The following is a 27824-nucleotide window of genomic DNA, read 5'->3' as shown; positions in this document are numbered from 1 at the left end:
TGTTATGTGTGCTAACAGCGCCCCCTCCCCAAGGTGCTTAGGGCCAAGTGGTGCCATGCAGGTGAGGCTGGGCACCTTTTAGAGATACCTAGAACTCAGGATCACCATGCAGGTGAGGCTGGGCACCTTTTAGAGATACCTAGAACTCAGGATCACCATGCAGGTGAGGCTGGGCACCTTTTAGAGATACCTAGAACTCAGGATCACCATGCAGGTGAGGCTGGGCACCTTTTAGAGATACCTAGAACTCAGGATCACCATGCAGGTGAGGCTGGGCACCTTTTAGAGATACCTAGAACTCAGGATCACCATGCAGGTGAGGCTGGGCACCTTTTAGAGATACCTAGAACTCAGGATCACCATGCAGGTGAGGCTGGGCACCTTTTAGAGATACCTAGAACTCAGGATCACCATGCAGGTGAGGCTGGGCACCTTTTAGAGATACCTAGAACTCAGGATCACCATGCAGGTGAGGCTGGGCACCTTTTAGAGATACCTAGAACTCAGGATCACCATGCAGGTGAGGCTGGGCACCTTTTAGAGATACCTAGAACTCAGGATCACCCAGCTGCCTCTGCCGCTCCAGACTGACTTTGCCACTTGAGTGTGCTTTCAACAGATTGTTCTCAGTGTCTCCAGTCAGGTAGCTGTTCAGTGTCGGCAGCTGCTGGAGCCGAGAACGGCCCCGCTCATGTGGGTACTCCAGGGCACGAGGGGTCAGATAGAGACTGAACAAATACTCTTAATGCAAGCATTCAGAAAGCAGATTGCAGGTAGATCTCTGTGAGTTTCAGGCCAGCAACTTTGCCCCTTGCAAAACAAACAAACTCCACAGGAAAGTCTCTCACCAAACCAAACCCTGGGAGACTTTCTTGCTGACCCTGTCTCCTCCCAAAGAAAAAGCTGCCAGCAGGGACCAAGGGATCTCTGGTATTGCCTAGGGTACAGGTGGTATTGATGCAGATCCTGCCTGCTCTGCTCCTCACAGTGTGAATTCTGAGATGGCTGGGTCTACAGCCCAGGCAAGCGGCAGGAGTTCTGGCCTCAATGGTGGTGGTCTTTGGTTCCATGTTGGAGTATGGTCTGCAGCATTGGGGGATAGCACATTCTGCCTCCTTGATCCCGGGGCTCCTTCTCAGACCTGGGTCCCCTCAACGTGGACAGCCTGGTGTCTCGATGAATGTGACCTCGGGTCTGGCTGTCCTGTGTCACTAGCTGGGAATCCATGCTTAGGCATTCTGCCATTGTCATGGGGGAGGGGAGCCCTGTGGAGGGCCAGGTAGGTAGAGGCCTTATGCAGATAAGGGACCCAGTGCTGGGATGGACTAGCAGTCTCCCAAGTAGAATTCCAGCCCACCCAATCCCCAAGGATCTGAGATGCAGACCTTCGCTCAGTCCAGTCTGTGGCTTGTGTGTGGGAATGACATCTTGAACTCTGCCTGCTGTGATGGACTGCAGCGTCCGTGTGCATGTGATGTGGTGAGGCCCAGCAGAGCAGGGCCTTGTTTGGCTGGACATGGCAGGGGCTCACTGGGGTTTCCACCAGCCTGGTGCTGCCTGGATGCTCTTGGTGTAAGACAGCACCGCAGTTGGCTGTGTGAGCCTTCCAATTCAAGCACCCACCACATTAGCTGAAAGAGTTCTCTCTTTTAAGACGGTTCTAATTACTGAGCTGAAATATTAACACACGCTCCTCCGTGGTGATTAGGACTAACGAAGCCTGGCCGTGCAGCTTACTCATCTGCTTAAGTGGCCAGGAGTGTGTGACTGCACAGCTTATCCCGGACCCAGGGCAGGGTCGCTAGAGGAGTGCTGGCCGCCTCCTCCTCCCTCCTCCTCTCCACCCCTCTTCCCTTTCTCCTCTCTCCTGTTCTCTCGCCCCCCCCCCTTTGCTGTGCACTCCATGTACCCTACGTACCCCGCCTTTCTTACCCTTGCTCTTTTCTGGGCTTTTCTCTTCCACTTCCAGTCCTCTCTTCCTCGCCTCCTTCCCCTTCTGTCTCTTCACCAGGACCTTTCTCCGCTTCCATGATGACTCATCTCTGCTCAGAGGTGGCTATGCAGTGAGTCACCCTGAGTGATCCTGGTGGCTGAACCTGGAGTCACGTTTCTCTCTGGGTTTGATCCACATGGATCCTCCTGCCCAGGAGTGTATCCCACAGTGAGTGGGCCCTTCTTGCATCTGGTGGTTGTTAAGACACAAACCAAAGGTTCTTCCCACTGTAACATTTGTTGTGAGGATTTCAAAACCACACCAAGTGTAGAGTTCACGGAGAAGTCAGAGAGTGGCAGAGAGGGAAAGGCCTCATTGGGCATTGCATAATTCTAGCCCAGGGGTCATAAATGGCTTAAGTAATAATATATGCCAAATGGTTATTATTGTTGATTGCTGTGCTGGAAATCAATGGCCTTTGTGTGTATGAAGCAAGTGCCATGCCACTGAGCCACACAAAGTAAATAACTAAAGTGAATACACACAAAGTAAATAAGTGTAACAACAATAACAACAAAAAATGGTTCTCTGGTGGTAGGCCCTTTGTTAGGCTCTGTATTGTAGAAGGTAATATAGTATCTTGTGTTTGTCTATTCAGCTAACAGAGGACACCAACTAGGGTTGTTTCTTTTTGGCTGTTATAAGTAACACTGTTTCTTGTGGTTTCACATTCAGGTAAAACATTGTATCCTTACTATATTAGGGAATTTTAAAGTATCTTTATTTTAGCGAATTAAGGCAGCATGTACCAATGTGCCTTATATTAGTAACACAAGAAGGATTGGTGATGTAGGGCAAAGTATATAGTAAATCTTTAGCTTGCCTTCTGCAAAATAGTTACTCTATGTATCTGGATTTCAGGGATTCAGATGAGTTACTGTGTGTGAGTATGTTTATAGGGAACTTACATGGCTAGGTGATCAATTGGCTAGTTATAAATATTAACACTAGATAATACATTCTTATTTGTGTCTGTGTCTGTATGTGTGTATGTTCTGTAAATATCTACAGCAGACATTTTGTTATGGTTTAATTCAAGACACTTTAGGCACTTTTTATTCTGTCTACTTAGCCAGGCTTAAACTGTCTGGCACTGTTCACGGAGTGAGGTTTGAAGCTATTTCTGAGTTCTGTGGCTTCTCTAGGAGTAGTGGTGCCTACTTAGAACGGGTTTTCTTTGTCTCTTATCTTTCTTTTATGTAATTCTGTCCTTCCAAGTATGACATTTATGAGGAGGGGAGGCATTCTTTGTTCGACCTCCTCCATGCAGGCTGGCTAGCTTGTAGGTTTGCCGTATCCATTCGCAGGATGTGTGTGTTTGTTGAACATTTACTCCATGTACATGGCTTACCATGATGTGAGGTGAGCCACAGGGACATTCACTCCAAGACCAATTTGAGGTGGGTGACAGTTTCCTGATGATGTGAACTGCACAAAGTCATCCTGGGTGTCTTAGTCAGGGTTTCTATTCTTGCACAAACATCATGACCAAGAAGCAAGTTGGGGAGGAAAGGGTTTATTGAGCTTACACTTCCACATTGCTGTTCATCACCAAAGGAGGTCAGGACTGGAACTCAAGCAGGTCAGGAAGCAGGAGCTGATGCAGAGGCCATGGAGGGATGTTCCTTACTGGCTTGCTTCCCCTGGCTTGCTCAGCCTGCTCTCTTATAGAACCCAAGACTATAGAACCCGCTTAGGGATGGCACCACCCACAAGGGGATAGGCCCTTCCCCCTTGATCACTAATTGAGAAAATGCCCCACAGCTGGATCTCATGGAGGCATTTCCCCAACTGAAGCTCCTTTCTCTGTGATAACTCCAGCCTGTGTCAAGTTGACACACAAAACCAGACAGTACACTGGGGTTAGCTGGTCTGTCTACTCTAGATGCATAGACAGGTTGGAATTCTCCAGCAGGCTCATTTAGTCACGGGCTTCCAATTTTTCACTGTATTTTATTTTACTTTTACAGCTGCCTCTAGCCTTCTGCATTGTGGCTGGGTATATTTGGGAAGCTGGCCTGTGCAGAGTTGGGTGGACACTCTGCTCCTCTAATGGCAGAGACTGTTAACGTGTCCTCCCTCTGTGTCTGATGTCTGCAGGAAGGGCACTGTCCCTACTGTCCTTCCTGCAGTGCTCTTGAGACACCTGCCTTCTACGGAGCCACTTTCCCTGGGTCTGGTGTCTTGGGCACTGCACAGGTGACTAGTTAACTCATGTGTATTTCCTTCCTCAGAGGCCCAGGCTTCTCTGGGCAAGAGCTCCACGTCCCTGTGGATGAGTTCCCAGATCCTTCCAGTTTGAATTACAAAACTAGGCTGTTCAGCAAATGATTAAAAAGTGAAGAGTTTAGTCCTGGCAGCAGTTTTAATTTGCTATGATTCTAGGCAGCTTGCCCAAACACCGTGTTGTCTAGATTTTTGAGTGTATTTAAGTGTTTCTTGAATGGGTCCAAAGGATGTGGGTGGAACTTACGCAGGTTTGCAGCAACTGTGAACCTGGTACTACGATACTTGCATGTAGACACATGTAGAGGGTTTGCAGAGGTGGTGTGTGTGTGTGTCTATGTATGTGTCTATGTGTCTGTGTGTATATATATGTGTGTGCTCTTGTATGTATGTGCATATGCATATGTATGTGTGTGTGTCTATGTGTATATGTGTATGTCTATGTTTCACACCTAAATGTTTGCTATTTTAGGAATGCTCACCACAATTCTTGCCTGCCGGTGCCTGCACAGGCCCTCCAGTGTGTATGAAGGGCTGAAGGCCAGCTGTGTGTCGGAGCAGCTCACAAAACTCCAGACATGATTGTTCTTTTAGAAGAGGCACCTTTTCCCTCCCCCAGAACAAGCCGCTTTGGCCTTTAAAACCAGAAACAGAGAACAGGTGACGCTGTGCAGCGGCAGCCCGGACCTGCTTGCTATGGTGCCTTCGGTGCCCACTGTTGCCTCCCGCTGGTCGCTGGCATGTTGGCTCTCTGCCTGATTTCTGGAGGGTGGGCATAGGACAAGCCATGGGGAGCTCCTGCCAGAGGCATGCAACAGTTTCAGAGAGACGTGGGGTCTGAAGCTAGGAGTCTGAAGTGGACATTCACCTCTAGTTTTAAGTTCTGGGAACTTTTTCTGGGGGCGGGGCGGGGGAGTGGCAGATGTGGTGTAAACTCTTTGGGAAGTTTACACCCCAGGGGTCTAGCCTGGATTCCTTAGAATATCACTGCTTGCATAGTGTAGGTAGTAATAATTCCTAGATCTGACAAGATGCAATTGCGAGCGGCCCGAGAGCTGCAGTTCAGGACCCCTTCGGCTCAGCATGGAGCAGGAAGACCACGCACCTCCCAGTTTGTTCATGGCCACTGGCAGAGGTGACGAATCTGTGGCCAACAGCAGAGTCTCAGGTGGTGGAGGTTAAAAGTAGCTGGCTGCTTTGACAGTATAGGCACCAGAACTTTCCTCTGAGGGGCAATGGGAGGGTGGGCCAGGGGGATAGGCAGGGATGAGGCGGAAGTGGCGGTATGGTGGCATATGTCCTGCTAAGGCCTTCCAAGACTTCGCAGAAGGTGTCTCGTGACCAAGTTAGGTTTGCTCTTGGAGACCTCGCAGGCACCTTGCCTCTGTCCCAGCCTTGTGCAGAAAGCAGCTGCTGGCCAAGGCAGGTGTGGCCTTTCATTCTTTAGCGATTCTTCCTCGGATGGCAGGGAGTCCAGAAGTTGTAGGGTTTTGTGATGTTCATGAGCCCTCAGTCCGCACACTGACACCTTCGTGCGCATCCTCCTCCTTGGCTGTGTCAGACCTGGCCGCTCTGGCCCCCTTGCAGCTGTTGCAGGAGGTGATTCATTTCATGGGAGAAATAGCTGGAGTTAAGAACTGAAGTGCCTTCCTGTTGAAGGGCTTGCCTGACCTCCAACAGGTTTCCTTCTTTAAAAACACTTGTTAGCATATAGTAACTGTACAAGACAGTGGGTGTTCAGGTCTCTATGTGTACCTCAGGTGTTGGGGAGGAAACCCAGTCTTCTGGTTGGTTCTGGAGAGATATGGTTGGCTGCAGTCATCATTTTCTCTGCCAGGATTTCTTTTCCAGGATGCTGACTATGGCGGCTTACAGTTGTGATTTCTAGCTAGCTGGGAGGCCAAGATGGGAGGGTCACAAGTTCAAGGCTAATCTTGGCTACAGAGCAAGTTCTAGATACCTGGATGACGTAGGGAGGCCCTGTCTCAAAGCAGAGTGAAACAGGACAGACAGACTGGAGGGGACTCAGTGCAGAATGCTTGCGTAACTTTATTGAGGTGCGAGGTTCAGTCCATAGCACGGTAAGACAAGTTCCCCAGGACCAAAATGAAACAAAGTCAGAAACAGAAGGATTTTTTCAGTTGAGATTGGTTGAAGAGAGGCAAGGGCCGGGGAGAGAGAAGGTGAAAGAAACTCTGGAAGGCTTAGTACGTGGCTCCAGGAACATGTGTGGTTGGTAGCTTGAAAGCAGAACTCCCCAGCCCCAGGCCCCAGAACATAGTCATTTGGCTCTGACCTGATTTGGTCCTGATTCTGGAATGACCCTGCTGGTTCAGCCACCCTGTGAGATCTTGGGGTGCTGTACCCGCCTCCTCCAGCTCTTTACTCTCAGCTGCTGCCTCCTGGCTACAGTCCGACCCTGGCAATAGTGTCTTCAGAGGAACCATAGCTTCTCCCTCACTCAGAGTTAGGGTTGTCCACAGGAAAGACGGTAGAATAGGCCTGATTCCTTTGGATGCAGATGAAGACCCCAGACCTGCTTGGGCCACAAGCCTGAGAGGTCAGGTGGGTTCCTCTCTAAACCTCAATGGAGGACTACTGTCTGGGACTACTGTCTGGGCCTTCTTAACTCTGCAGTCCTTAATACAGCGCTTCATGTTGTGGTGGCTCCCAACCATTGGTTGATGCTCCACAACTGTAACTTTGATGTTGTGAATTGTAAGGTACATATTTTTGGAGATAGAGGTTTGCCAAAGGGGTCATGATTCACAGACTAAGAACTGCTAGTCTAGAAAATAAAAGTACTGCCCTCTGAAGGGTGGATGGTGGAGGAGGCTGGAGAACTGCCTTTCTGTCGTTATGAGCTAGGTTGTTAGATCCGGCGGCAGCCTCAGGTGCGGGGCTGTCATTCCAGCCCAAAGGTCTTGCTTCTCACTCCTGGGGCTCCCTTCACACACACACACTCACGCACATTCACACACACTCACATACTCGTACACACACATTCATACACTCATACACACACACACACACATACATACTCTCACACACAAATATACACATATACACACTCACAGACACACATTCACACACACTCACATACTCATACACACACATACATACACACACAAATACACACACATACACACACACTCACACACACACACACATGATGCCTCTCTTAGTGGCTGCCTGCCCTGCAACCATTGCACTGGAAGCACAGTGAACCCAGGGGTTTCCTTCCATTTCAACTCCCTGCTGTCAGCAACCTGAGGGCCAGCATCTGGCTGACTAGAGACTTGATCCTGTGTTCTGTGCACAGTGGGCTGTGATCCCACAGAGGAGTCAGCAGACGTGCGTCCCCCTATGGCCCTAGTTCCCAGGCCCCCGTAGCATAGGGAATGAACACCGTGAGGGTTATGCCCTTCTTCAGCCTGTTCTTGGGGCCTGCCTGCTCTGAAGCAGTCCAGTAGCCTCTGGTTACTTCTGCACACAGTTGGGCGCTCACTCTGTGAGGTAGCATTTCCAGGGTTTGCCCATGGCTTCCTGGATGCTAGCTTACAGTTTCTTCTCAGGCCATATGTCTCTGGATACCATGTCAAGTCCCTTATAATGTGGGCAGGCCTGTGGAGGCAACTTGTCACTGTGAGAGGGTTTCAGTGAGAGAAAGAGCTGGGTGGGAACACTGGGCAGGCTGCCTGCCTTAGAGCTGCGCGTCTCTGTGCACCTGAGGCTCTGGGCCCGTCATGTGCTGGGACTGACAGTGGCTTGGCACGTCGCCTGGAAATCCAGCTGCCCGAGGTGCTGGGCTTGGAGCTTTCTGTTTTGTTTAGCTCCAGTCCCCTGTGAAGCAGCAGGAACTGTCCATTTCACTTGTGCAAGGCACAGAACCACACGCCAGCGATGAATAATGCAGGCATCTGCGGCATGGTGGAAGGGAGTTCAAGTACCACTGCTGCTGGGGGTGCTTGTCTCATTGCTTGGGACTTATGCTGACCCTCAGGAGGCAGGCTGCAGGGCAGTGTGGCCGTGCCCCAGTGAGGAATGAGCTTGCTGTGTTCCCCTCAGTGGGGCTGGAGCGGGTGTCCAGTCTGGACGGTTTTGGCAAGTCCATCCTGCGTATCCTCTCATTTAATTCTGGTAGCAATACTAACTAGGCAGTGTTGTCAGCCCTTAGTTCCCATGGTCAGGTAGCATCAAAGGGTTCTGCTGAGGACCTGGGACTAGAGGAGACAGCAGCCCCTGAAGCAGGGCAAGGCCTGGGTTCCTCGGACGCTCTCTGCGGGACATTGTGCCTTTTCAGAGTTGTGGTGCTGAGATTTGAAGCCTTGGGTCTACAGGGAGGTGCCTCGCTTGGTTGGCAGTGGGGGGAGACTCTCCTAGAGTGTGAACAGACTTGGTGTCTGGAGGGCAGAGATAAATGTCATTGGCGTGTGTGTGTGTGTGTGTGTGTGTGTGTGTTTGTATGTATGTGTGTGTGTGTGTGTACGTGTACATGTGTGCCATTCATTAAAAAAGGGAGAATCACAGCACTGAGCTCCCACACTGCCAGGGTGAGGAGGAGTTTCCACTCTGCTTTTTTGTTTCTTATTAACGAAACAAAATGCCATAGCTAGCGTTCATTAGACTTGAGGCAGTCAAGGTTGGAGAAGACAGAAGCAGGATGTGGCTGTCGCTTGGGGATGGAGGGGTAAGGCTACATTTTAGGGATGGTCGCGCCAGGAGCTCAGCTTGGGTTTCTGAGTTGTCTCCTGGGTCCCTGTATTTGTGCAGGGACAAAGGCGAATGCTACTCTGTGCGGGGTGCCAGGATAATGTTCAGACAGACCCCATGGCCGAGCTCCCGGCCTGCCTGAGAACTGGATGCTGCACCGAGATCCACGTGGAGGGCTGGCTGTGTCAGGCTGCCCCGCCGGAGCTCAGCTGAACTCTGCGAGGTCGGTTACCCCGTGAGGTAGCAGGGGTGATCCTCACAGGACAGTTCCAGTCAGACACTTGAAAGAACTCCGGAAGAAGACAGCCTAGGATATGTGTCCTTTGTTTGTGTGTGCTGATTTGTGCACGTGTGTGGACAACCTCAGATTGTTTCTCCGATGTCAGTCACTCCCCAACTGATCTTTTCAGTCTATTTTTGGGTGGGGATAGGGCACAATCTCTCACTGGCACTGAACTCACCAAGTAGGCCAGACTGGCTGGCTGAGGGGAGGGGACCATGGCTAAGGCCTGGGAACCTGCCTAGTACGTGTGAAGGGCTTGTGACTTGTTACATACCTGTGAGTGTGCGTATATGCATATGTGTATGGGTGCCCAAAGATATCCCCAGAGAGAATTGGATCCCCTGGAGCTGAAGATGGTTTCAAGCCACACAACATGGGTGCTGGGAATTGAAGTCAAGCCTCCGCAAGAGCAGCACGTGTCCCCAACCACTGAGTGATCCCTGCAGCCTTTGATCCATCTCTTCCACGCAGGGACTGAACCCAAGCCCTCCCACTTTCCAGCAGGCTCTACTAAAGTCTCTCCCCTCTTCCTTACTTTCGAAGGTGACATCTTTATGCGCCTGGCACATGTGAGTTCTGCATATGATGAGTGAGACTAGATACATTTGAGGAAGTATATACACAAGGAGGACACAGGACGGGAGAGGGCAAGCTGAGGCACACTGCGAGCGTGCAGCGGCCAGGTGCCCCTCTGCTGCTGAGGAGCTTTCTCACACACTGTCCCCAGCAGCTGCCCACCTACCCACTTCGCCCGTCTCTCTCCTCAGCGAGTCTGGATGGCCTAGGAGGTTAGCACTGGATCAGCAAAGCCTCCTGAGGCTGGACCACTGGCTGGGGTGGGAAGCCTGAGCGGTGCGGGGTCCCTGCCTTCTGTGGTTCTCTGTCGCTCTCTTGCTCCCTCACTGAGTGGCGAGAAGCCCCCTTGTGCCCTCCTACAGCTTCACCGCCCCCCCCCCCCCCCAATTTCTTGCCTCAGGTGCCTGTAGCACGGGACAGATGGCCCTACAACTCGAGACCAGTGTCTCATTGGGTGTGGTCACTTGCAGTCTTGTAGCCAGGAACCCTCCCTTCTTCTCTGGTGGGCTTCAAGTCTGACCCCTGGGCCCCCAACTCTTCTTGCTCTCCGCTCTAAAGAGCTTGGCAGTGTCCATATGCACCACATCTGAAGCACCCATGGTGCCCCGTACTGCTGAAGATTCTAGTTGTTATTGTGGTCACTGAAGTTTTCTGGGTGCTTCCATTCTGGATCCTGGGGAGCAGCAGGAAGCCTCCCATGTGCGCTGAGGGTGTCTTGACCTCCACTATTTATCCTTCCTACCCCAGCACAGGGCTGCTGCCATCCAGTGGCCCCTGGTGCTGCCTGTCAGCATCTATCAGCTAGCAGAGCATGCGGGGAACTTCAGTGCCCTAGACTGGTCAGGTCAAGGGGAGTCTGCCAACAGCAGTCCTCATGCTGGGGGTGGGAGGGGATGTGAGACAGGAAGTTGGTTGCTGAGAGACAGTGAGGTTTCCTCAGATCCCAGACTGCTCAGCCACAGCCACCCCTCAGTTTGCTGCGTTTGCTTGCTAGTCCAGGTGTTCTGGGATGCTAATCCTATAGCTCTGTGCCTCCGCATTGTCCACACAGAACATTGTATTTGTTTTGTTTTCTTTTAATTTTGATGTTGTGTCTCTATGCATGTATGCACGTGTGTATGTTATGTGTGTATGCATGTGCGTATGGAGGTGTGCAGGCATGTATGAGCAGGCAGAGGCCAGGAGAGAGGATGTGGGTGTCTTCTCCTATTGTTTTCCACCTTAGCTTTTGAGACAGGGTCTTGTACTGAATCTGAAGCTTGCTGCTTGGGTTAGGCTGTCTGAGCAGTGAGCTCCCAGGATCCATGTTTTCGCGCCTGTCAGGGCATCTGCAGTCTTGCTCAGTGTGGGTTCTGGGTATTTACACAGGCCCTCTGCTTTCATAGCAAGCACTTTTATTTATTTATTTATTTATTTATTTATTTGTGATAGGTAGCCCAGGTTGGGGTTTATGCGGCTGGTGCTATCCTTAAATCTCCTGCCTCCACCTTTCACCTTCCAAATGCTGGAATAACATGATTGTATACCATACCTGTCACCAGCTTGACACTGTTTTAAGGAACCTAGAAAGGCTGCACTTGGCTCTGTCGTTGATAGTAACGGCTTTTTGACACACGAAGAGCGAGCAGGAAGCTTCTCAGACACACTGTGGCCTTGTGGGATGGGAACGGCTTCCCAGAGGAGGCTAGTGATGTCAGGAAGAAGCAGGAGGTGTGTTTGAAGAGAGCAGAGAGGAAGGGGGATGTGGTTTGGGTGGTGAGGTCTGTGTGGAGGACAGAGGCCACGGATGGGCCACAGAGAAAGCCCTGAGCACAGGCTGCTGTCGTTATGGCTGGGGTGACTGGAGAGGAGGGAGGCGCCAGCGCCCACAGAGATGTGTGCTAGAGCGGCGGGAGCCCACCTTTTAGGAAGTGGCTGGGGGCAGATGATAATCCTTTCGGTTATTGGTGCTTGCTGCTGTGGGAGCAGGGCCTGTGGTCCTGTTTCTGTGTGTCCTTCCTGTATGTTACTGACAACAGTGAGAACTCTGTTGTGTGTCCCAGGCCTGCTGAGAGTGACAGTCCGTAGTTGCAGGTCAAGGAAGAGGAGGGTGTTTTCCTCAAGCATGCCCCCTTCTATCTCAATTCAGCTTATAAGTCACTGAGAAGACATTTTGGTGGTTTTAATTTTTGTGATTCCTGCCTCCCTTCCTGTTGTGTTTTTGCCATGTGTTGGGGTGAAATGCATCCCTGTCAACAGTGTGCCCTGATGATGAGACAGCATTGAAGGCCGCTTTTGTCTAAATCACAATGGCTGTCACTAACACCAAGGACTGGGAAGCCCATGTCATTCCAGGGCAGGACACAGTCCTGTTGTGTTCATGCCTGACCTCTGTACTCTGTTCCACATGTGACACTAAGTGGGCTGACTGGCTTTGCGAGAGAGCCCAGTGTGGGATGAGAGCACAGGTGCGGGATGAGAGCACAGGTGCGGGATGAGAGCACAGGTGCGGGATGAGAGCACAGGTGCGGGATGAGAGCACAGGTGTGGGATGAGAGCACAGGTGCGGGATGAGAGCCCAGTGTGGGATGAGAGCACAGGTGTGGGATGAGAGCCCAGTGTGGGATGAGAGCACAGGTGCGGGATGAGAGCACAGGTGTGGGATGAGAGCATGGATGAGAGCACAGGTGTGGGATGAGAGCACAGGTGCGGGATGAGAGCACAGGTGTGGGATGAGAGCCCAGTGTGGGATGAGAGCACAGGTGTGGGATGAGAGCACAGGTGTGGGATGAGAGCACAGGTGTGGGATGAGAGCACAGGTGTGGGATGAGAGCACAGGTGTGGGATGAGAGCCCAGTGTGGGATGAGAGCACAGGTGTGGGATGAGAGCACAGGTGTGGGATGAGAGCATGGATGAGAGCACAGGTGTGGGATGAGAGCACAGGTGCGGGATGAGAGCACAGGTGTGGGATGAGAGCACAGGTGCGGGATGAGAGCACAGGTGTGGGATGAGAGCCCAGTGTGGGATGAGAGCACAGGTGTGGGATGAGAGCACAGGTGCGGGATGAGAGCACAGGTGCGGGATGAGAGCACAGGTGTGGGATGAGAGCACAGGTGTGGGATGAGAGCCCAGTGTGGGATGAGAGCACAGGTGTGGGATGAGAGCACAGGTGTGGGATGAGAGCACAGGTGTGGGATGAGAGCACAGGTGTGGGATGAGAGCACAGGTGCGGGATGAGAGCACAGGTGCGGGATGAGAGCACAGGTGCGGGATGAGAGCACAGGTGCGGGATGAGAGCACAGGTGTGGGATGAGAGCACAGGTGCGGGATGAGAGCACAGGTGCGGGATGAGAGCACAGGTGCGGGATGAGAGCACAGGTGTGGGATGAGAGCACAGGTGTGGGATGAGAGCACAGGTGCGGGATGAGAGCACAGGTGTGGGATGAGAGCACAGGTGTGGGATGAGAGCACAGGTGTGGGATGAGAGCACAGGTGTGGGATGAGAGCCCAGTGTGGGATGAGAGCACAGGTGTGGGATGAGAGCACAGGTGTGGGATGAGAGCACAGGTGCGGGATGAGAGCACAGGTTCGGGATGAGAGCACAGGTGTGGGATGAGAGCACAGGTACAGGATGAGAGCACAGGTGCGGGATGAGAGCACAGGTACAGGATGAGAGCATGGATGAGAGCACAGGTGTGGGATGAGAGCACAGGTGCGGGATGAGAGCACAGGTGTGGGATGAGAGCACAGGTGTGGGATGAGAGCACAGGTGTGGGATGAGAGCCCAGCGTGGGATGAGAGCACAGGTGTGGGATGAGAGCCCAGTGTGGGATGAGAGCACAGGTGCGGGATGAGAGCACAGGTGTGGGATGAGAGCACAGGTGCGGGATGAGAGCACAGGTGTGGGATGAGAGCACAGGTGTGGGATGAGAGCACAGGTGCGGGATGAGAGCACAGGTGTGGGATGAGAGCCCAGCGTGGGATGAGAGCACAGGTGTGGGATGAGAGCCCAGCGTGGGATGAGAGCACAGGTGTGGGATGAGAGCCCAGTGTGGGATGAGAGCACAGGTGTGGGATGAGAGCACAGGTGTGGGATGAGAGCACAGGTGTGGGATGAGAGCACAGGTGCGGGATGAGAGCACAGGTGCGGGATGAGAGCACAGGTGCGGGATGAGAGCACAGGTGTGGGATGAGAGCACAGGTACAGGATGAGAGCACAGGTACAGGATGAGAGCACAGGTGCGGGATGAGAGCACAGGTGCGGGATGAGAGCACAGGTGCGGGATGAGAGCACAGGTGCGGGATGAGAGCACAGGTGCGGGATGAGAGCACAGGTGTGGGATGAGAGCACAGGTGTGGGATGAGAGCACAGGTGTGGGATGAGAGCACAGGTGCGGGATGAGAGCACAGGTGTGGGATGAGAGCACAGGTGCGGGATGAGAGCACAGGTGCGGGATGAGAGCACAGGTGTGGGATGAGAGCACAGGTGTGGGATGAGAGCACAGGTGTGGGATGAGAGCCCAGCGTGGGATGAGAGCACAGGTGTGGGATGAGAGCCCAGTGTGGGATGAGAGCACAGGTGCGGGATGAGAGCACAGGTGTGGGATGAGAGCACAGGTGCGGGATGAGAGCACAGGTGTGGGATGAGAGCACAGGTGTGGGATGAGAGCACAGGTGCGGGATGAGAGCACAGGTGTGGGATGAGAGCCCAGCGTGGGATGAGAGCACAGGTGTGGGATGAGAGCCCAGCGTGGGATGAGAGCACAGGTGTGGGATGAGAGCCCAGTGTGGGATGAGAGCACAGGTGTGGGATGAGAGCACAGGTGTGGGATGAGAGCACAGGTGCGGGATGAGAGCACAGGTGTGGGATGAGAGCACAGGTGTGGGATGAGAGCCCAGTGTGGGATGAGAGCACAGGTGTGGGATGAGAGCACAGGTGCAGGATGAGAGCACAGGTGTGGGATGAGAGCCCAGCGTGGGATGAGAGCAGAGGTGTGGGATGAGAGCCCAGTGTGGGATGAGAGCACAGGTGTGGGATGAGAGCACAGGTGTGGGATGAGAGCACAGGTGCGGGATGAGAGCACAGGTGTGGGATGAGAGCACAGGTGCGGGATGAGAGCACAGGTGCGGGATGAGAGCACAGGTGCGGGATGAGAGCACAGGTGTGGGATGAGAGCACAGGTGTGGGATGAGAGCACAGGTGTGGGATGAGAGCACAGGTGCGGGATGAGAGCACAGGTGTGGGATGAGAGCACAGGTGCGGGATGAGAGCACAGGTGCGGGATGAGAGCACAGGTGTGGGATGAGAGCACAGGTGTGGGATGAGAGCACAGGTGTGGGATGAGAGCCCAGCGTGGGATGAGAGCACAGGTGTGGGATGAGAGCCCAGTGTGGGATGAGAGCACAGGTGCGGGATGAGAGCACAGGTGTGGGATGAGAGCACAGGTGTGGGATGAGAGCACAGGTGTGGGATGAGAGCACAGGTGTGGGATGAGAGCACAGGTGTGGGATGAGAGCCCAGCGTGGGATGAGAGCACAGGTGTGGGATGAGAGCCCAGTGTGGGATGAGAGCACAGGTGTGGGATGAGAGCACAGGTGTGGGATGAGAGCCCAGTGTGGGATGAGAGCACAGGTGTGGGATGAGAGCCCAGTGTGGGATGAGAGCCCAGTGTGGGATGAGAGCACAGGTGTGGGATGAGAGCACAGGTGCGGGATGAGAGCACAGGTGTGGGATGAGAGCACAGGTGTGGGATGAGAGCCCAGTGTGGGATGAGAGCACAGGTGTGGGATGAGAGCACAGGTGCGGGATGAGAGCACAGGTGTGGGATGAGAGCACAGGTGTGGGATGAGAGCACAGGTGTGGGATGAGAGCCCAGCGTGGGATGAGAGCACAGGTGTGGGATGAGAGCCCAGTGTGGGATGAGAGCACAGGTGTGGGATGAGAGCACAGGTGTGGGATGAGAGCCCAGTGTGGGATGAGAGCACAGGTGTGGGATGAGAGCACAGGTGTGGGATGAGAGCACAGGTGCAGGATGAGAGCACAGGTGTGGGATGAGAGCACAGGTGCAGGATGAGAGCACAGGTGTGGGATGAGAGCCCAGCGTGGGATGAGAGCACAGGTGCGGGATGAGAGCACAGGTGTGGGATGAGAGCCCAGTGTGGGATGAGAGCACAGGTGTGGGATGAGAGCCCAGGTGCAGGATGAGAGCACAGGTGTGGGATGAGAGCCCAGCGTGGGATGAGAGCACAGGTGTGGGATGAGAGCCCAGTGTGGGATGAGAGCACAGGTGTGGGATGAGAGCCCAGCGTGGGATGAGAGCACAGGTGTGGGATGAGAGCCCAGTGTGGGATGAGAGCACAGGTGTGGGATGAGAGCCCAGTGTGGGATGAGAGCACAGGTGTGGGATGAGAGCACAGGTGTGGGATGAGAGCACAGGTGCAGGATGAGAGCACAGGTGTGGGATGAGAGCACAGGTGTGGGATGAGAGCACAGGTGCGGGATGAGAGCACGGATGAGAGCACAGGTGCGGGATGAGAGCATGGATGAGAGCACAGGTGCAGGATGAGACATGGATGAAAGCACAGGTGCGGGATGAGAACACAGCGCTGGGCATATGCTGAGGCTGTGTGGTCAGTTCTCAGGTATTCTTATTTATTGGGTTTCGAGTACTCATGTATTTGGGCCTGACATTCCCAATCAGCTATACTTTCTCTGGTATTTTTATCCTCAACATATTTTCCTGGAGACTTCTGTGGCAAAGTAACCCTAGAGATGTGGTTGTATTGACTATGAATTGAAAGTGACGAGGATATCATTACTGACTTAGACAGCTAGGAAGGACTGCAGGATCCCTGCCAGACCTTTGAGGACTCAGGATCCTTCCATAAGTATAAACCTATACCAGGAAAAATATAGTGAAGCAGGAGTAGCCATGCTTGGCTTGTGGGGATGCATACGTGTAGACATGTATGTACTGTGAACATTCACAAACACATGCACACTAAACATGCATTTGCATTTGGTTCCATGAGGAAATGTGTTTATGTTTGTGTATGAGCATATATGTTTGTGGCTAGTCACATGTGGCACACATTGGTGCATTTACATACATGTATGCATACATGTTCATTACTCCCATTTGTGCTCAAACACATGTTCATGTATTTCATGTGCATCCACAATATACCCTAGTAACATGTTTTACAGGTAATATGGCACACATGGTACATGCCTATTTGTGTATACTCATTCATATGTGTATGTGACATGTGTTTGCATGCATGTACTAACATTCCAGGTGAACTCCCCAGAGACAGCCTAGCAAGCCGACCTGAGCCAACTTTCTCTTCCTGCAGAAATCACCAGGGATCCTTTAGTCCTGCCTCCCCACCTCCACCCCATTCAGTCCCAGCGCCTGCGCTCGAATGGAAATGTTTGCTGTTATGCTTCTCGGTTTGATTAGCTTGTTGGATTAAATTAATTGTCAGGCTGCCTGGAACTAAAGCCTCTTAAAATGAAAACTGTTTCACTCAGGAAATTTATGCAAGCTGAAGAATGGAAGACCTTCCTGTGGGGGAAAGGCCGGGTCACCTGAATCTGGGGCTCTGGACCCGGGGCTGGCTGCAGGCTGTACTGCCTCCCTGCTCCCCAAAGCCAGGATGTACAGGCTGGCAGGCTCCCTTAGCTCTGTTTTGGGTGTCTCTCCCTTTTAGTGCCTCTTGGTTACAAGTGACAACAACCCAGGGCAGGAGCAAGCTGAGGAGGAAGGGCTCGGGGTAGGAGGGCATCTCGCCTCACTGAGAGGAAGAAGGCGGCCAGGAACTAGGACCTAGAGTCAGCCTGGGCCACCGCAGCCTGGTGGCCTGGTTCCGTGCCCAGATCAGTGGTGCTGCCACTTTTTCTGTGGAGGTGCTTTCTGTGTAGCTCTTGTATCTGTCTGTCCCCAGTTCAGCTTCTCAGTCTGGACTGAGCCTCCTCGAGGAAACCCACGAGCCCAGTTTAATACTGGCTTCTGCTGTGGCCCATCTGCAAAGGGAGTGTGTGCCACGCAGATGTGACAAGCTGGTGACGGACAGGTCTGCGACATAAGGCGTCAGCATGTCAGTTCTGTTTTCAGAGTCTCAGGTAGAAAAGCATTTTGCTCCTATGCATGATATTTGTCCTTAGCCTGAATCGCTAGGATGTGGTGGAGGGAGAGAGGTGGGGCGGGGCAGGGCGGGGTGGTCAGCACAGGTGGTAGGGTACTCTGCTCTGAGAGGGCCCTTTCTGGGCTGGGATTTGTTCTTTCTTACACGAGTTAAACAGGGACCTTTGAGCTTCTTTTCAGGCTTGAGGGCAGTTCAAGTAAGGAGAGTGTCAGGGTCCTCTGTGTGTGGAGGCACGCTGTACTGTTGAGCCTCCTCTGGGGTACCCGGGGCAGGAAGCTCGTGAGGCCCAGGATGGGCCCGGTCTGCTCCTGGGCTGTGCGCGAGGATGAACACTCACACTGAACAAGCATCCAGAAGGCAGGCTGTCCTCATGGGCTCGGGGAAGCTCTGCCTGCATTCTGGATTCTGATCTGGATTCTGCTGCCTGTCTGCACTAAGACCACACCCAGGAAGCCAGAGTTCTGGAGTGATGTGACGGCACCAAGGTCTGCGCTCCCTCTACGGGATCATGGTGAGCATACTGTCTAAGGTGCTTCTGGCATGAGGAGGCATCCACCCCACCTGGTTGGCCAGAGAAGCAGAGCTCTAAGCCACGGCACAGGTTTGTTGGGACAATTCCTGAGATACCCAGAGCAGCCACTCCACTCTGCACGGGCAGCAGGATGGGCTCTGTTCTTCCAGCCTGCTCTCTTCCACCACGCCTCTTCCACAGCTCAGTAACCTGGTTTGCATGGCGCTTGCAGCTAGGCTGTGTCTGTAGCCACAGGGTACAGCTGCCATGCCTGGCTGTGTGGGGAGAGGCTGTGGCTGGCCTGCTGTGGTCCAGATGTGAACACCGTGAAGCCGCAAAGCAGCACGAGTACAGCCTGTTTGTGAGATTGGCACAGCAGCTGTGTGATGCGTTGAGCAGTTAATAGGGCAATCCTTACCAAGGTGGCTAAGAGCCAGAAAGGTCTCTGGCCTCTGGTGCTGCCTGCAGGCCTTTCCTGTGTCAGGTGTTCACGGTTGAGATCTTGTCTTCAGAGGCCCAGGGAGCAGGGCACAGGCACATTATGCCTGGTGGGATGGAAGAAGTCACTGTCCCTGGGTGGGGCCCTTGGGGAGGGCTAGCATATGATGTGCAGCCCAGAGTGCGGAAGGGGCCCAGGTCTCAGCGTTTGCACGGACGCAAGTTGTCCTGTGCCTTTCACACTCAGCAGCGCGAGTGAAGGCAGCGCGGGCCGATGCCTGAGTCACAGAGAGAGGCAGTGCACAGAGGCCTGGGTGCCCTTACACGTCGGGCATGAGGCCATCAACCTTGTGCTAACTAGGCCTGGGTCTCTGCCCCATTCTAAGACAGGCGGGGTACACACGGCCTTCCTTTTGGTACAAAGCTAACTTCAGCTACAGTTGTAGGTCCTGACCTGCTCCACTCTGGCCCTGGCCGTCAGGTTCTCAGGCTGTGACAGGTGGTTAGACCTCTGTCAAGATCATATTTCTATCAGTTTCCTGCCATGCCTGGCTGGGGCAGTTTAGCCTGCCTGTCTCCTGTGTTGCCTTGTGGCCTCAGAACTCCCCTCCCAACCCCCGCACGCCTCCCACCCCCATGGGGGAATTATCCAAATGTAAATTTCTTAGGTTCAGGGCTGCAGTGGGTTCATGCCCAGGTTTTTACCCCCCTGACCTGGCTGCCTTGCCTCTGCTGTGAGGCAGGAGACTCCTGTTGAACAGGGAGCCCTGCACACCGTGAAGAGCATGCTGGACTGCTCCGTGGCCTGACACGTCTTCCTACCTGGCCCACTGTCCCTTCTACAGACTGTTCTGAGCACCGCCAGCGGGTGTGGCTGACATTTGCTGCTGCCCTGCCCTTCCCTTTCAGGAGGGCTGGGAAGCCTGAGGGGCAGTGTCCAGAGTCGGGCCCAGGTAGCTCGGGCTGGGCTCCTGGCCTCAGTGCTAGACCTGCTGCACCCCCAAAGCAGGCATGAGGCAGTCGCAGTTGTCTCACACGACTGCAGGAGGGGTGTGAACTGGTCTCCCCTGACTCCCAGTGGGTGTCTGTCAGAGCAGGTCAGGTTTTGTACCCGTGACTTTGACCTGTGCCCAGGGTAGTTAGCGGTCATGCTCTTCATCCCGGAAAGGGCTGGCCTCTGAGCCTCTTGCCGTTTCACATGGTGCCTCCACCCATCGGAACTCTGTCTCTAATAGAATCCAGGCCCCTCCCTCCCTGTGTCGCGATGTCTCTATGCCAGCTGAACACCAAGCCCTGTGGCTCACAGTCACGAGACAGGCTTGGAGCCCGTGTTCTCCCATGGTCTCCTAGAGACCACAGCCCTGTTCCTCAGGGGGTCCTCTCCCTGACTGTCCCCTTTAGCTCTTCTGCTCACACAAGCCGCTTTCCAAACGTCTTCCCAGGCTCAGGTCCCCCTGGTCACCACCCACACCGGCCCGGCTGATGCTGTCCACCTTCTACTCTTCAGTTACAGTAAAATTTCCAATGGCTTCCTCAGCTTTAAAATTTTCTTTTTATCTTACCTTATGTGTATGGGTATTTTGCCTACATGTATGTCTGTACTACATGTGTTCCTGGCGCCTGTGATGGTAAGAGGGTGTTGGAGGACCCTTAGAGTTACAGATGGTTGTGAACCATGTAAAGGTTGGGAATTGAACCAGGGTCCTCTGGAAGAGCAGCCCGTGCTCTAACCTAAGGAACCATCTCCTCAGCCCCTTCTTATTCTTGTATAAGTGAGTATATTATGGTTGGGGCACTGTGTGTGTGTGTGTGTGTGTGTGTGTGTAATGTTGTGAGTCACTTCTCTCTGTCTACCTTTGTATGTGTTTTGGGGATGAACTCAGGTCATCAGACTTGCACAGCAAGTGCCTTTACTGGCTGAGTCGTTTAGGCTAAAGGGCTTACAAATGAAGATCTGTATGGTACAGACCTTTTCCTGGAGTGGAAAGATGCAACACTCACCCCACATATGGGACACACAACGGACCAAAGCACACGGAAGTCCAGGTTGGTGAACTGATGTTTTACTGGGGTTACTTACAGGATGGCAGCCCATAAGGCTGGGAACCTGGAGCACACTGCATTGCCTGCAGGCAGCTCCACGGGTTAGAGAGTGAGTTTTCTAGGTTCTTCCGTTGGCCTAACTCTCGGCCAGGCAGCTCAGCTGGTTTCTGCTTTAAGCTGCTCGTCTGGTCCAGAGCTGTCTTTGCAGCTCAGCTTCTATTGCTTACTCTATCAGGGAGGGACCCAGAGAATCTGGTCATTTTCTGGTATTTTCTGAAACTACTTTTAGTTGTTTACTCTTCTGTTTAAAGAGCTTCCCTGCAGGCTAGAATGTTTCAATCTAGGAGGAAACTGTTAAACACTTTCGGGCTAGTTAAAGACCTCAGCTTCCTCTCCAAAGCCTCTGGGAGCATCTCTGAGAATTAATCACCCGCTGCAGTTGCCCTGTGTTGTGTCTCCTGTGATCATTCCCAGGGCCACGAGACACAGGTGGTAGCCGCATGGACTTACCTGTGTCCTCCTGGGCACCAGGCCAGCTGTTGCCTTTGCTTCTTTTCTTTCATCCAGCGTTGTGGTCCTCTACATGCCTGCTGCGTGCTCCCTGGGAATCCACAAGTGCCACAGGATTCAGGCAGATCCTTGGATCCCACTTGGAATTCTACTGGCGTAGCACCTGTGGGCTAGCTCTCCTGGCTTAGAACAGATGCTAACAGAACCAAATCTGTATAGATAGCCCAGTGCCAACCCATCTGCCTGCTTGTTGGGCCTTTCTCTCTCTCTTTCATGTTTGTGGTGACTGTTGCTTCAGTTCTGGGGCCTTTCTGTCAGTTTTCATCTTGGTAAGGAGGTGCTGGCCAGTGCTGGCTCGCTAGACAGGAGTCCTGGCAAGGATAAATGTGGCAGGCTTTGTTTTGCTGCTGGATACTAGTGTACACTCTAGTCTTGACAGGTGTTTCTTTTCCTGAAGGTGGGTGACTGCCTCTTCACGTGTCTGCCCCTCCTCCAGAGGAGAGTCACAGGGAGAGATCGAGAGCCATCATTTGCACTAGTCATTGTTTATATATATCCAAGGCTTGAGCCTCTTGACAGCTCTAGGAGTTCAGCGTCCTCATAAGCTTCATGTGACAAGAACTGGCTGACACTGTGGTGGTTTGAATGAAGTGGCTCCAGTAGGCTCATAAGGAGCAGCACTATTAGGAGGTGTGGCCTTGTTGGAGGAGGTGTGGCCTTGGAGGGGGTGTTGCCTTGGAGGAGGTGTGGCCTTGTTGGAAGAGGTGTGGCCTTGTTGGAGGAGGTGTGACCTTGGAGGGGGTGTTGCCTTGGAGGAGGTGTGGCCTTGTTGGAGGAGGTGTTGCCTTGGAGGGGGTGTTGCCTTGGAGGAGGTGTGGCCTTGTTGGAGGAGGTGTGACCTTGGAGGGGGTGTTGCCTTGGAGGAGGTGTGGCCTTGTTGGAAGAGGTGTGGCCTTGGAGGGGGTGTGGCCTTGGAGGAGGTGTGGCCTTGTTGGAAGAGGTGTGGCCTTGGAGGGGGTGTGGCCTTGTTGGAGGAAGTGTGTCACTAAGGGTGGATTTTGAGGCTTCAGCCAGGCCCAGTGTTTCTCTCTTCATGTTGCCTGTTGATTCAGATGTAATACTCTAAGCTATCTTTCCAGCACCATGTCTGTCTGCACACCACTGTGCTTCTCATCATGATGATAATGGACTCAACCTTGGAAACTGTAAGCCAGACCCTATTAAATATTTTCCTTTATAAGAGTAGTCATGGTCAGGGGTGGGAGGGAGGACAGGGGAAGAGAAGGGGGCTTACGGGACTTTCGGAGAGTGGGGGGGCTAGAAAAGGGGAAATCATTTGAAATGTAAATAAATTATATCGAATAAAAAAATAAATAAAAAGAGGCTTTCCAAAAAAAAAAAAAAAAGAGTTGTCATGGTCATGATGCCTCTCACTAAGACACCCACGGTGAGAGGAACTAGCAAAATCAGAAAAGGGATGCTGAATTCAGACCTGGGCCTGTGACCAAGCATGCACCTGAGTTCCTGAGCAGAATGGTGGCCTCCTGAACATTTGTGGAGCAAATGATGGTGGTTGTGGGAATTGTGGAGTGTGGTATTCCTCACAGACTTTTAACATAGTACTTCCATCCGTGGTGCATAGAGGGTGCTGCTTCTCTTGGGCACATTTCTTCAATTGGGGAACCTGATCTGCTGTTAGTTGGAAAAGCAGGCTATACAGCTTTCCATCAAAGGCGCTTGCTCTTTGCTAGATGGAGGGTTAGAGGCTGGTAACAAGCCTGAGGCTGGCGGGTAGAGACTGCTCTTTGTGCCTGCTTCTGCCCCTGCTGCTCTTTCCTCTGCCTGCTGTTTCTAGCTGGACATCTTCAACATTGTTTTCATTTTGAGATTATAATGTAGTTACATTATTTCTTCATTCCCTTTCATTCCTTCCAAACCCTCGCATCTACTCCTTCTTGTTCCCTTTCAAGTTTGTGGCCTTTTTTGTTCATCATTATTGTGTATATTCGAAAACACATAAATAGAACCTGCTCAGTCGTGTTTTGTTGCCTGTGTGTGTTTTCAGGGCTGACCATTTGGTATTGGATTGCCAGTTGGCGTGCTCCTCCCTGGGGAGGATTGTCTCTCCTGCTCTCAGCTTTCCTCATCCCCGACAGTTCTTTGTGTAGGTTGAGGCCCTGTGCCCCACCCCATTCACTTCAGCTTATCTGTTGTTCTTGTCAGCTCAGGCACAGGCAGTTCTGTTGGTGAGACTATGGGTGTCGCTTCTGACATTCCTAGGAGACACAACCTCACAGCAAAGTCCCCATTCCCCTGGCTCTTATAGTCCTTCTGGCCTCTTTTCTGCAATGATTCTTGAACCTTAGGCAGAAGTTACATTGTAGATGTATGTATCCATCAGGACTGGGCTCTACTACTCTGCATTTTGATTGGTTGTGGTTTCCTATAATAGTCTTCATCTATCACACAGAGAAGTTTCCTTGGTAAAGGACACTGACTATATTTAACTGTGGGTACAAGGAATATTCAGAATGTATGAAGGGATTATGATGGGTTATACAGTAGCAGGTTCTCCAAGAGCCATGTCTTCACTAGTTCTGGTAGTTGGCTAGGTTTTCAGCACTAGGCATGATTTCTCTCTTGCTGAATAGGTCTTAAGCCAATTTAAAGAGCTACTGGTTACTACCAAGGTAATCCATGCCACTGCTGTCTCCTTAGGATCGGTGCGCCATGCTAGCTGTGGTTTCTGTGTGTCGTAGCTGGGTAGGACTGTTGGTTTCTGTGTGTCGTAGCTGGGTAGGACTGTTGGTTTCTGTGTGTTGTAGCTGGGTAGGACTGTTGGTTGGCTCCGCCCTTTAAAAGCTTTCATGGCGCCTTCTGGTACCTGAGTACTAGTCCTCAAGGAGGGCTGTTTCAGGTCAGTCCTGGTTCAGGGCTCCCTGTGTCTGAAGTGTGGTGGTGTCTCCAGCAATAGGGACTTACCTACCTTCCACTTCTCGGGTGCAGTAGCAATGGCCTGTAATGTTCGGGGAGTAAAAGGCCTGCTGCTGGGGTTTTTGTTAGGTGATCTTGGGCTCCAGGGAGAAGCATTGTCAACTCAGATGGAACAACTTCATGTAAACTATTTTACACACACACACACACATACACACACACACATACACACACACACACACGGGGGGGGGATAGGAAGAGGGGTGTTAGGTGTTTTAGGTAGATTCCCTACAATTTTTTCAGACACCCTTGCTGTCATTTTTTTTGTACCCCTCCTTCTGTATTCGTCTCCCTCCTCCCTAAGTAGAGCTGCTCCTTTCCCCCCTCAGGTCGCCTGTACCCTGCCAGTCCCCTCTCTTGCTCCTACCTCCACCTGGCAATGGGTCGCTCTCCTTTCCTGGTTTCTGGAGTTACTCCAGAACTCACATCAGAGAATTTGGAGCCAGGAGCTCTGCCGAGAGAGAACTTGTAACCTTTGTCCTTATGAGTCTGAGCTGCCTCACTCAATACAGTCATTCTTGGTAACATCCGTTTACCTGCGAAGTCGATGATTTCATTTTCCTTTACTCTAGCCGTACTTCTTAACACAGTTTTCCTCTTGAGAGTAGGAGAGTCATGGTTGTACAGTCAGCATGCAGGAGTGTGCGCATGGGCATGTGGATGTGGTTTCCTCCAGAGCATTTTTAAAGGTCTCTGCTATTATTAACACGAATTTGTTATTCGTATTGAGGGTAATGCTGATGAATAAGCGATGAATCCACGGTATGTGCTTGTGTGTGTGCGTGTGCGTGTGCATGTTGGGGGGGGGCTCTGCACACATATGATGAATATTTATGTCTGCCACACTCCTAAGTGTTGGCATCTGTGCCCAGAACCTGGCATCTTGTCTCTATAGGCTGTTGTTCGCAGTCATCTTGGTTGGCTGAGATGCCCCACGTCTCTCAATGTCTCTCATCGGTAGCAGCTCATTTGGGCTTGCGCTGGGTAGGTGTGTCCAGGGACGACTCGTCAGGAGGTAGCTATGAAGTCAGAGGACTGGGCAGCGTGTGCCTTTGCCGAGGTGTGGATCTCCAAGGACACTGTTGCGGGCATGGCTCTGCCTCTTGTCTTGACTGATGCTGTCCCGTTCAGAGCAGGTTGGAGTTTTAGTTGTTTGGCTTGGCTTGTTTTCTTCCTCTGTGACTTTCTGGTCAAAAAGAAGTTACCAAGCTTGACTGCCCTGTGTCCATGGCTCTTGGACTTTCCAACAATGAACATGCCTTTGATGGAAGTAGCCACGATTTTAGTTTCAGGGCCATCTCTCTCTTGGGAGCTTCCACCACACGGCTGACGGCACCAACACGGTGCACTGCTTAGGACTCACCACAGTGGGCGTCGCTGATGCTTGGGTCTTTGCGGGCGGCGTTCCGGGGTCTGACGATTAATGACTCACACCATCCTGCCTGAGCGTGTGACTCACACAGTGAGCTTCAGACATCTGAGCCTTGTCGATTGCACCCCTGGCTTCTGGTCCTGCCTTTTCTTCTTCTTCCCAGTGACATTCTCATGGTGGAGGCCTGTGGAGACCTCCAGCAGCAAAACCTTACTTTGTTCAATAGACTTCTTTTCCTGATTTTCTTCTGTTTATGGAAGGAAAAAATGCATTGTTTATAAAGCAACAGGAGGGCTGTGTTCGTTTCCTGCATGGCAGGTCATAGATATATACCCCCCGCCCCCACCCCAGTCTTGTATCCCAAGTTGATCTTGAATTTGCTTTACAGCTGAGGGTGACTTTGAACTTCTGATCCTACTTCTTCCAGCTACCAAGTGCTAGAATTACAGCTTCTGCCACCATCCCCTGTTTATGCAGTGCTGGGAATGGAACCCAGGGGTTCATACGTGCTAGGCAAGTGCTCTGTCAACTGCGTCGTGTTCTAGCCTCTCAGAAGTTTTTTAACTGCTATTTTTGGGTTTGTTCTACATTAGCCTTGTGGTCACAGTTTTGTTAGACTCTTAGCTCTGAAAATGGCCTGCACACTTGACAGGCACGATATGAAACCAAGTCATAAACCCTACCACTGGGCATTCTGAAAATAAAAACATCATGCCATTATAGTTTCTTTGTTATTCTGGTTCTGCGGTGAACTCGCCCCCGCACCCCCCCCATGACCTTCTCTGCGTGGTCCAGTCTTCAATGATGAAAGAATTTCTGCTCCCTATCCTCTGACCTCCTCACAAGCTGCCTTAGCTTTAAGCTGCAGAGATAGGTGGGTGTGGTGGCAAACACCTTTAATCTCAGCATTTGAGAGGCATGGGATGGCTGAACTCTTGAGTTTGAGGCCAACCTGGTCTCATGTTGACCTCAACCTAATGACTTCGAGACTGGCTAAACTTATATAGTGAGACCCTGTCTAAAACCAACCAACCAACAAACAAAACGAAACAAAACCCAAACAAACACAGTGACTGTCACCAGAGCCACATACTGTCAAGCTCTGATTCAGATGGAGTCAAATGAAGCCCAAGGCCGGCCAGGTACTTCTTGGAGTTTTTTTCCATTATTTCTGTTTCTAACTTTGTCTCATACAACGAGACAGGGAAGAGGAAGACACCAGCACCCAAGAGCTAAAGGAGCTATGACCCCAGCTGTGTCACTCCTGCCGTGTAACAAGCCAGTGTTTCTCCTTGTCACATACTGCATACCACGAAGACGCTGAAAAAACTGTGAGCAGGACTTCTTCCAAACTCTGCCCATGTCATGAGTCATGCTCAGAAGCAACCATGGTGGGACGTGACAGGAGCCGTCCCTGCTGCCAGTGTGTGGCCTTCTTCAGAGGACATGCCTTCTCAGTGGTTCAGAACACGCTCAGTTCCTTCAGGTCCTTGGAGCTGGGATGTGATCAGAAGCCCCTGCTTCCTTTGGCATGAAGTCTTCGAATGGTGTCTGCAGTCACAGTGGTGCCAGAGTTGTGCGGTCTGCACTCAGGTCTCATCAGGTGGGGTTCACTCTGTTACAGGATAGAACACGGGTGGGTCTGAGTGTCTGGTCCTATTCTCAAGTACCCAGGCTATTTTGGTTGGGGGGTGGACAGGCTAGTTAAGGTCTGGGGCCAGGTGGCTAGACACAGCCTGCTGTCCACACTAGGAGATCACTCTTCTGCTGTCCGTGTGAACTGTTCTCAGCCAGACTCCTAGCTGTTGCCCTCCTGGCTGAGGTTATCCGCCTGTAACCCATAACCTGTTGTGTCCTGAGCCAACCTTCTCTGTCCTGAGCATTTGACCCTGGTCACGTCTGCTGGCAGCCTGGGACTGCGGTGGAGGAAAGGACAGAAGCCATTAGGGGGTCAGAGGTCAAACGGAGCCTGCAAGCTGCTGGGTATGAGTCTCTAGCCTGTGTGTCATGGAGGAAGACACGGCACAGGAGGAGCTG

At 52.3% G+C, this 27824-nt stretch overlaps 1 long non-coding RNA gene across 7 annotated transcripts; it reads left to right on the top strand.

Annotated features, from left to right (window-relative positions):
* The first annotated feature begins 11322 nt into the window (after nt 1-11322).
* Nucleotides 11323-15065, top strand: LOC127672087 (uncharacterized). 7 transcript variants are annotated; one of them, XR_007974832.1, is made up of 6 exons: nt 11323-12314; nt 12998-13073; nt 13897-13953; nt 14011-14105; nt 14877-14952; nt 15029-15060. It is a non-coding gene; the product is annotated as an uncharacterized LOC127672087 (long non-coding RNA). The 7 variants fall into 7 exon arrangements; XR_007974828.1 differs by lacking the exons at nt 12998-13073; nt 13897-13953 and adding exons at nt 12665-12865; nt 14182-14238 and having other exon boundaries at nt 11323-12457; nt 14011-14086; nt 14839-14952; XR_007974831.1 differs by lacking the exon at nt 13897-13953.
* Nucleotides 15066-27824: the final 12759 nt, after the last annotated feature.

The sequence above is a fragment of the Apodemus sylvaticus genome, chromosome 21, assembly GCF_947179515.1.
Source record: "Apodemus sylvaticus chromosome 21, mApoSyl1.1, whole genome shotgun sequence".
Classification (NCBI taxonomy): domain Eukaryota; kingdom Metazoa; phylum Chordata; class Mammalia; order Rodentia; family Muridae; genus Apodemus; species Apodemus sylvaticus.
Note: the sequence above shows the minus strand (reverse complement) of the source record. Positions and strands in the feature narration are given on the sequence as shown.